Genomic DNA, 10,640 nt, shown 5'->3' with positions numbered 1-10,640 from the left:
GTGAAATTAGGTGATTAACTAGTTGTTACTTAACCTTCTAATTTCTGTATAAGTCTAATTACATGAAACAGAAGTTGGTGTTTTGATTTTTTACTTTGCTTTTCTGTTTGGAGTGTCATTGCAACTACTGTATTGTAAATGATGGAAAATAATTGCATATGTTAAAAAATATGAAACTTTATAAAGTAAAAAAAATAAATAAAATTTTTAAATTAAAAAAAAATCTGCATAGCAGCCCCAGGAGGTACACATGAGTGTAGCTTCTTAGGGATGAGAGATCTGAGGCTCAGAGAAGTTCAGCAACTTGCCCGTGGCCATCCACTGATATGTGGTAGAGCCAGAAGATCCAACACTGGATCATTGTTAAGGGAGTTACCCGGTTGCCAAGACTTCTGTCTCTGCCATGACTTGAAGACCTATACAAGCAGAGGGAGCGATGCCAAATGAACGCAAGCAGATGAGTTCTCCAAAACTGCAATGGCTTTGCACAGACAAGCCTCAGTGTAAAAAAAAAAAAAAAATAGAGCTAACCCTTCCCAGTCCTAGATCCCAATTTGACAAACGCATGACTGGTAACAAGTGATACAGTGCTGCCTTCCTCTTCATCTAACCGTCACTTTGAAAAAGGTAGGGAATGGGTGCTTTTGAAGAGCTAGACTTTCCCCATTCAAAAAAGGAAGATTTGTGCATTTGTCTATACATGTAGCAAAAAGAAAAATTTGCTACTTAGTACTATAATTTTTTTAACATTTTATTTATTTTTGCGAGACAGACAGAGAGAGAGAGAGAGAGAGAGAGAGAGAGAGAGAGAGAGCGCGTCAGCAGGGAGACACAGAATCCAAAGCAGGCTCCAGGCTCCGAGCTATCAGCACAGAGCCTGATGCAGGGTTTGAACCCACGAACCGTGAGATCATGACCTGAGCCGAAGTCAGATACTTAACCAACGAAGCCACCCAGGTGCCCCACTTAGCCCTATAATTTACAAATAAACAGTGCTGCTGTTATTTTTGGCCAGGTTTATAGATTCCATGAGAATGTTTAACACTACAAAATAATGGAAATTGATTAAACTAATTTACATTCCTAGGGATGAATAAGAGGTTTGGCTAATCCATATCTTCCTCTTCAAAACTTGGTATTGTCAGATGGCTTCATTGACTGCTCTAGTGTGTGGTTTGGATGTTGGATTCACAGGTGTTCATTTTACCTATATAATTATTTAAAGAGAGAGCCATGCATGGACCTGCTATCTTGAGCCCAGGATTATAACTAATTCAGTTCTATGTAATGACAGACCCCCTTTGAAAACAGTACAGTCACAGTATACAGATCAGGTCCTAGAAATGCATGCTATCGATTTCCATAAACACCTCAGCCCAAATAGGGGCTCCAAGATCCAGCCGCATTCCAGATTCCATCAGAACAGGGCAGCATCTGTTCTTTCTCCAGAGAACCCCTTTACACTGTCTCCACTTGACAAGTATTCTACTCAGCCTGAAAAGCTCTCCTTTGCTCCACATGGTTTCCCTTCCCAAGAAAATACAACTCCTTTGCATTCCATTCCCTCAAGACTCTGTTCTTTCCTAGCTGTGACTCCAAGGTCAACCTTTAGGCACCACGGCGAAAGAGTTGGGTCAATACTTTGTGGTGTGGTCCTTTGGGCATTCCTTGTGACACCAGGCATCCATCCCATCACCTGTCCACCCTGGGGCATAGGATCAGCCCTAGATGCTGATAATCCCCACTTAGTCATCCCACAAGATTAGGCAGTTCTACTAGTACTGACAGTGTGGTCTTAGGTGAGTTAGCTAACCTCTCTGAGCTTTGGTGTTCTCACCTGGGAAGTGGTGGTGATAAGGCCTCCTTTAAAGATTCATTGTGAGAGATGGAGACGGTACCCTCCCAGCCCAAGGAAGCTCTCAATTATGGGCGCTGATTGGATACATTTGAACAGCACAGTACAGCCTAGTAGACACCTGACCCCAAAGTTCCAGGCCTAGATCTGCCACTACATAGCTCTGTGGATTGGGGGAAATTGCTTCATCTTCCCAGGCCCAATTCCTCATATGTTAAGTGAGAGGGCTGGACTTCAGCCGATCTCTAGAAAAAAGATCATGAGTCTCTGAGAAGAACTCTAACTAAAATGCTCAATTATTTATCAATGCCCATGTAGTCACCTGCTACTATCTTTCATCAGGTACTAATTTATTCAACAGATCCTGAGGGAAGAGCTAGCACAAGCACTTTCCCAGAAAACAAGAGAAGATAATTTTGTTTTACTTGAGGGAATAATTTCCTAACCTGAAGGGTGAAGGAAATAGTGAAGGGGGGGATAACTACCCCCAATTGTACAAATAAGAGCTATGTTCATGTTCAAGTTCAGAACTCTGATACTATTTTCCAATTATTTTTTTCACCATTGAAGCTTATTCCATGAGTCAGAGCTAGATTCTATCTCCCCTTGTTTAACTCCTTGTATAACCTTTTTCTTCTTTTATTCCTTTCCCTCAAAATGACTTCATTCTTTCACTGTGTGTGTGTGTTTGTTTGTGTGTGTATGTGTGTGTTTCTTCTCAGGATTCCTGTTGTTGATCTGGTTTCAGCAAGAAAGCCATTTTGGTCTTGAGTAAGCTTTATTTGGCAGCATAACCTGACGAACACCTGTTCCCATTTTTGTGCTCTGTTGCCTCACAAGGGGGAGGAGGTCGGACTCCAATATGTACCTCATAGTCGTGATCAAAGAATTCCATCTGAATTAAATGTAAGCTGAATTTCAGTAGACAGTAAAAAATAGAAGAACATTTTTTCTTACCATTATTTGAACTTTCAACCTGGAGCAACTCTTTGGTTCTTCCGATCGCCTTCCTAGCATCTCACAAGGCAGGAGATGCCTCCTCCCCTCATGCTCCTCCGTGAAGTCACTTACCTAAGGCCCTATTGCTCTCTGTCTGCTCAGAGGAATCAGCATGCTCCCTGAAGAACCACTGCATACACTGTATAAATAAAAAACAACTGCTCTGAAATATCAATCCACTCAGACTCCCTGGAGACACAAAATCTCTTCAACACCAGGATAATGAAAGGAAGAAAGAATGAGAGGGTGAGTTCATGGGTCCAGTCTCAGAATAATCAAGAATGGAGACAGGGGACACCTGGGTGGCTCATCAGTTAAGTGTCCAACTTCGGCTCAGGTCATGATCTCACAGTTCATGGGTTCAAGCCCCACATCGGGCTCTGTGCTGACAGCTCAGATTCTGGAGCCTGCTTCAGATTCTCTGTCCCTCCCCTGATCACACTGTCTCTCTCTGTCTCTCAAAAATTAATAAAATGTTTTAAAAAATTAAAAAAAAAAAAAAAGAATGGAGACAGGGTTGGCTGCAAGCAAGGACCAGAGAGCTAACAGGAAGAGGGAATGATTCTGGCCAAAGGTGAGAAGTGTACAAGGAGTTGTGGGTAAGGCCCTGCAGGTCTGGAATCCTGTCCACCACGTACGTGTCTTTCTGGGACGGCAAGGTACTAGTGTGCACGCGCGGTGCTGGCCAGGCAGCATTCGGCCATTCCCCAGCTGCAGCGTCCAAGTGGCCTCCTCACCAGTAGGTAGCTTTTCCTGAAGACTCTGTTCCCACTAACGTCTGATAGAAACATGTTGAGAAGACGCCCCTTTTCCTCCATCACACCAAATTCATGCTAAGGTCACCGAGGATCTTCATGTCCAGGGGATACTTCTTAGTCCTTATTTTTCATGATCTCACGGTCACTTCGTCCTTTTTGAAAAAACTCACTTTTCCTTTCAATTCAGTTGCTCCACATCCTCCTTGGGTTTTTTTTCCTTGCTTTCCAGTCATTTCCAGGTCTCTTTCTCTGACCTCTGCTCCTCTGCTTCCTTTGAGCGTCCTCAGAGCCCTTTCACAGGCCCTCCACTTACAGCTTCTCCCTTCTTGGCCAATCTCCCCTATCCCCAGAACTTCGCTTACCATTGAAATTTTGACTCCCTGTGTATGAAGTGCCTTCTTGCCATTTCCACATGAATGTCTCAGTGACCCCCTCAAGTCATACGTGTCCAAAGTCACACCCATGTTCTTCCCGCCAGAAGTCTTCTCTTCCAGCATTGTTCCCTTTCTTAGAACATGGTAGTTCTGCTGACTAGGTTGCTTAATTATGAATGCAGGCCCCATCCTTAATACCCCCCTCTCTGGCACCTCTCACACTCCATCGATCACCCAGTCTTTTGATTCTCTGACCTGTCTATCTATCTCTGCAAGCCTTCTGCTTCTCTCCATCCCACTGCCTCATCCCAGCCAGGGTAAAGCCGTGACTTCTCACCCGGGCTGCTGCAGCGTCCTTATAACTGGTCTCTTGCCATCTTCTCTTGTACCTAAATCCATTCCTTTGTCTGCTGTAGCCTAAGTGACCTTTAAAAGTGTAAATAGGGGCATGCCACAATCCTTCAACGGCCCTGACAGGCCCCCGCCTCGCCCTAGTCACCCCTCCATCCCCTCCTGTACAGCGCTAGCCCTTATGCTGTTTGCTCCAACGATACTGGATTTATTTTAACTCCTTAAGACACAATGCTTTGCCTGCCTACAGCTTTTGGATATGCCTTTCCGAGTGTCTGAAAGGCTCTTTCTACCCCCGCTGACTTGAGACAGCTAACCCTCGCTCAACTTCGGAGTCTGCCTTAAACATCGCATCCTCAGGAAAACTTTCCCTCACCATCCAGAAGAAATAGACCTCCTTTTAATCATTTGTGTCACACCGTGCAGTACTTCACAGCACACTGCACACTTGGAGTTAATTAATAGCAATTTTGGTTTAATGCCAGTCTTCCTCCTGGGGCCCTAAGTTCCATATTGGCAGAGGCCGTGTCTGTTTGTCCACAATTGAGGCCTCAGTTCCAAGCTGACAGCGGGCTCCTGAGAAAACTCTGTCCAGTAACTGACTCTCTGAACATTCCCACCTGCCATTCTCTCACCGCTTTTACCAAACCATTCTCGCTGGATTGAAAACACCCTGCTGAATCTCCCACATTAGCTTCCTATGGCTGCTGTAACAAATTACCATAAACTTAGCGCTTAAAACAGCACAGATTTGTCCTCTTATGGGTCTGGAGGTCAGAAGGCCTAAAATCAAGGAGTCAGCAGGGCTGCGTTCTTTCTCATAGCTCTAAGGGAGAATCTATGGCTGGGCCTTCTCTGCCTTCTCGTGGCTTCCTGTGTTCCTTAGCTCGTGGCCTCACGTCACTCCAACCTCTGCTTCCCTCATCATGTCTCCTGCTCTGACTCTCCTGCCTCTCTCCTATCAGAACCTTCTCAATGACACTGGGCCCATCCAGATAATCCAGAATCCTCTCCCCATCTCAAGACCCTTAGCTTAATCCTATCTGCAAAGCATGCCTTTAGCCACGGGAAATAACCTATTCACAGGCTCTGGGGATAAGCAGGTGGACATCTTTGGGGAGGGGCATTTTTGAGCCTACCATACCTCCTAAGCCTCCGAGAGTAAAATTTTTGTCAAGTTTTCTGGAACAAATACTGAACTTTGCTACAAAATATCACATACCATATACACTCTGGACACACCATGAGATGGACCACATTACATTTCTTTCGTCTAGATCCCCTCGCAAATTATCGTTGATTTGTCTGTCCTTGAGTATGTACATAAACTCCATAGTGTCCGCGTATACACAGTACTCAGGGATCCTTAGAATAACCTTCCAGATTTCTGTCACTTTGGTGAGGAAGACAGAGCCATGGCATGGGGAGGGAATACAGCTGGCAAAGCAGCTGAAGTGACCTTGCCTTGTTTGATCCCGGAGTCCACGCCCCCGACTGCAAGGCTCCCTTCCAAGCTGTTGCTTCCTTGGGAAACCGGCTGAGGGGATGGTCACAAGCTATCTCACGCGGAGGAGTCTTAGCAAGAAGCTGTGGCTGAACATTTTAAGACACAATTAGAATGTTAAAACAATGTTCAGAAAGTACACAAGTACTTGGCAGTGAGTGTGGAAGCAAAAGGGTTTCATGATCGAAATATTTTGCATCTTAAACACAAGTGTTTAATGGCTGTGAAGATTCTGAAGGTGAGAACGCCTGATCCCCAACATGCTACCTACAGACTGTTCACCTCAGTGCGGGGGTGGGTAGAAATGCTCAGCCCCAGGCATGGTCTTGTCTGATTACAGCTGCCCTGATGTGCTTTTCTTGACTGTTACGGGAATCAAACAGATGATGTTGTTTCTGGCAGCACAGAGTATCCTAAGAGTGAATGAATCTCTTGTTCCCAACAGGCACAATCTGATTTTTTGAGAAAGTAGAGATAGGGTTTTTTTTTCCACTCATGGCATCTATTCCCCCTGCAGGAATCACATCTCAGATCTTTAATCCTTGGTCCCATGTTGACATTATTGCTTTATGAGCATTCTGGTTTCCCCCATGTTCTGATTCTTCAGCATGAAAGATTGCCCAGGGACAAGAAGCAACTGAAAACCCTTTGTACATGACTTACCTTTATCCATTAAAATAACAAACATCACTACCAAGAAAAGTTCTAGGTAAGTTGCTCTAAGTCACCTATCACTGAGATGGACACACATTTAGTGGAATCTAGTCACGATGTTTTACAGCTTGGAGGCTAGAGATCATCTGGTCCACCCTTCATTTTTGTAGATGAGGAAGCTGACGTACAGACACCAAAGGAAACTGTGCGAGGACATACAGGTCAGGGTGTCGACAGTTTCATAAAGCCATAAAAAGTATCAATCAAGGTTCCACATATCCAACTGATAACGGTGATAGATATAGCACCCATGTAATAAATTCAGTCTTCACTGTTTTAAAGTTTTGTGATAATTTGACGTGAGCTAGGCCAAAGTTTACTTCAAACACTCTATGAAAGAATATCTTACTAAGCAATTAATGGTCTAAAAAGATCACAGGACATACAGTTTACCTATGTCTAGTAACAAACTATTTAAAGGATATTTGCCTTCAAGTACATGCAACTATACTTCTGATTTTAAATCATTAAAATAGGCCTTGCAAAACTTCAGTTTAGAATCATCTTGTCAGTTATTTAGTCCTCATTATATACTTGCAATTTAAAAAATTATTTCTTTTAAACAATGAGCCTGACAATGTTCACTTATGGAGCCTTATTATCCCTTTATGGACTCACAATGAGAAGGGCTTAACGGCAGGGCTTCAGAGCAAATCAGAAATTGTGTGACAAAGCTGACTCCTCCAGACCCACTGCCCTCGCTCGCCTTGAATGAATCCTGGACACCACTGCGCTGAGGAATAGGGAGGGTGGAGCATTCAGGAATTTGTTTTTCCCCACCAGTAATGATGCAATACTTTTTAATGGCAACCTCTATTTATACACATCAAAAACCAGTTCAGATGAACACTGACAAGTCAGTTCCAAGCACTAGGTCCCTCGGAGGAAGTCCTTTGCCTTCCTTGCCTGCAGCCCCACGCCATTATCCTAGGCAGTTTCTGTCACTCAGCTCTTGGCAAAACAGCAAATGTTTCCAGAGTTTAAACTCTGGACCCTTAGCAAGATGTGTAAGAAATACCCAATTTTTTCTTAATTGCAAAATTAAACTGATTCCTAGTGCAAAGTTCTTCCCCTCATTTAGGACAGGGATTGTTATCCGGTGCTAGGTCCTTGTCAGAGAATCTGGCTTTGGGCTGGTTCTCTGCAAAGACATTTTTCATGTTCCCTATGATTTTATCTCCCTTTTCCTTCCCTTGTATCTAGGGCTGCCAGGGAAAATACACGGTGCCCAGTGGAAGGTGAATTTCAGATAAACAACAAATTTTTATATATATCTTAAAGTTTATTTTTTGAGAGCAAGAGAGAGAGAGAGAGAGAGAGAACACAAGCAGGCGAGGGGCACAGAGAGACGGAGAGAGAGAATCCCAAACAGGCTCCGAGCTGTCATTGTAGAGTCCAATGCCGAGCTCAGTCTCACAAACCCTTAAGGTCATAAACCGGAGCCAAAATCAGTAAGTGCATGGCGGCGGGCGCCCGTGTGGCTCAGGTGGTGAAGCAACAGGTCATGAGCTCACAGTTTTTGTGAGCTTGAGCCCCACACTGGGCTCTGCATTGACAGCATGGGGCCAGCTTGAGATTCTCTCTCTCTCTCTCTCTCTCTCTCTCTGTGCCTCCCCAGTTCACACACTCTCTCTCTCAAAATAAATAAATAAACTTTAAAAAAATGAGTGTACAGCTGGATGAATTTTCCCAAAGTCAGCATACTCGGGTAACGAGCACCCAGATCAAGCAATACAACATTAGGAGGGAAACGCTGTCATGTGCTACAATATGGAGGAACTTTGAAGACATGGATAATTACTGCATGATTCCACCCATATAAGGTATCGAGAGTACACGAATATATAGAAATAGGAAGTAGAATGGCAGTTACCAGGGACTGGGCACCAGGGAAATGAGGAGTTACTGTTTAATGGGTAGAGAGTTTCAGTTTTACAAGATGAAAAAGTTCTAAAGATCTATTTGAAAACAATGTGACTATACTTAACACTACTGAACTGTACACTTAGAAGCAGCCAAGATGGTCAGTTTCATGATATGTATTGTTTATCGCAATGAAACAAGAAATGCAACATTACCGGCTCTTCCAGAAGCCTCGATGGCCCTTCCCAGTCACTTCTGCCTCTCCAAGATCACCACTATTCTCATCTCCGAAGAGAGCCCATCTGCTCTGAAAAGATTCTAGAGTTAGTAAGAAAAAAAGCGTACCAGACTCCTTTCCTTCGGACAGGAGACTCCTTCAAATCAGAATAGGACTGAACCTTAGGCTTGCCATGGTGGGTGGTGCCAAGGATACTGGGGCACCCAAGAAAGAAGACACAAGGGCTGGAAACAAATGCCAGCTACTCTGGGATCTTGCCAGAGGTGAGCCCTGCATATTCATTACAGGTTTATTCAGTGACGACGTGTTGTTTCTCTATTTCACTGTGCTGACAACATGATCTGTAGGTTCATATTTGGGTCCAGCTCAAAGTATGTATTTATTGTTTGTTACTGTGTGCGCAGCACTAAGTGCTTATTTTCTTACTGCAGTGTTTACTGCCACTATATACGGCACGAGACGAAACAGATGTGCTTGCTCATGGCTGCCTCCGAATTCCTCAGGGGTGAATTCTAAACTCAAGGAAATTTAGGTTCGCTTCATTTTACAACTGCCGTAAAAACTGATCCACTACCCTTTTTGACCGTGTCCTTTCCCAAGAGGGCACCAAATGTTCTGAAGAACGAATGACAAAACTGTGAGCTCTGACCAAGAAAATGGATAAAATTCGGCAGACGATGGCTTTTTCTCATGATGGTCTGCGGATGCTGCTGTGGGCGGTGGCAAAAACACCCATAGCTCAGCTGATGCCAGGAAGGCAAAAAAGGAGGAAAAATTTAAAAAACCATAAAATTTTTACTTCAGACCACAAATGGTAGTGACTTGGGCAGAGGTGAACAATTTGCTGACAGTCTTGAAGCCAAGGCAATATGACATGCCGCTCTGTGATATCAGACGGCAGGCAGATATTCTGGGGACCTTGGAAAAAGAAATGATGCTGTCATGTTGTGCTAAGGTTTAGTCACTTAGATTAGTTATTGGGTCTCAGACCCAATGATTCCTTTAATAATATATACTCAGTAGCCCTCCTGTGCTAACCTGAAATGAAACTCCTAGGTGATCTCACAAACCCCTATGCATAATTGTAACAAACAATCAACATAGTGCCCTGATAGAAAGGACAAATAAAAAATAAGTAATTTATAATAAAATAATATGCACCTCAAAATGTGAGCCCTGAGGCACAGCAATAATAGAAAACAAAATAAAGTAGCCAAATGTTTACACTATCACTGTGAGTGACGGTGCAAGGCAAACGCTGGCACACGTGTGTTCTAGTAGCAACTCAACTACAAAATCAGTTACCGCCCATGTTGCTCTGACTTCCCAACATAGTAAACAACTTTTGGAAACTTGTAGCAAAACTAAATGCAAGGATCCTTTAATTTATATTGCACTTGCAATCTTGGAAAATTAGGTGCTTGTTTTCACCAAGATGACAGCTCAGCAGAATATGTCAAGGTCAGGGTGCCTGGGTGGCTCCTTTGTTTAAGTGTCTGACTCCTGATTTTAGCTCAGGTCACGATCTCAAGGTCATGAGATCAACCCCTGCATCCAGCTCCATGCTGAATGTGGAGCCTGCTTAAGATTTTCTCTCTCTCTCTCTCCCTCTCTCTCTCTCTCTCTCTCTCTCTTAAAAACAAAAGATTTGGGTCGCCTAGGTGGCTCAGTTTGTTAAGCCTCCGACTTCAGCTCAGGTCAGATCTCACATTTGTGGGTTCGAGCCCCGAGTCAGGCTCTGTGCTGACAGCTGGCTCAGAGCCTGGAGCCTGCTTCCATTTCTGTGTCTCCTTCTCTCTCTGCCCCTCCCCCTCTCATGCTCTGTCTCTTTCTGTATCAAAAATAAATAAAAACATTTAAAAAAAAAGATTTGAAGGTCATTCTGAACATGGGACAATTTCCACTTCTAGCATCTCTGCCCACCCTTTAAATGTCAGTAGTGCTCTCCAATCACTGCGACAACAAAAACTGCCACCGTCAATTT

General features: G+C 43.8%; 1 non-coding gene across 1 annotated transcript; it reads left to right on the top strand.

Moving 5' to 3' along the window:
* The first annotated feature begins 9,325 nt into the window (after positions 1–9,325).
* On the top strand, positions 9,326–9,412 carry LOC115284504. The gene has a single exon (XR_003905250.1). It is a non-coding gene; the product is annotated as a small nucleolar RNA SNORD35 (small nucleolar RNA).
* The last annotated feature ends 1,228 nt before the right edge of the window (positions 9,413–10,640 follow it).

Source organism: Suricata suricatta, chromosome X, assembly GCF_006229205.1.
Source record: "Suricata suricatta isolate VVHF042 chromosome X, meerkat_22Aug2017_6uvM2_HiC, whole genome shotgun sequence".
In the NCBI taxonomy this organism is placed as follows: domain Eukaryota; kingdom Metazoa; phylum Chordata; class Mammalia; order Carnivora; family Herpestidae; genus Suricata; species Suricata suricatta.
The sequence above is the reverse complement of the archived record's forward strand: the minus strand, read 5'-3'. Positions and strand labels throughout refer to the sequence as shown.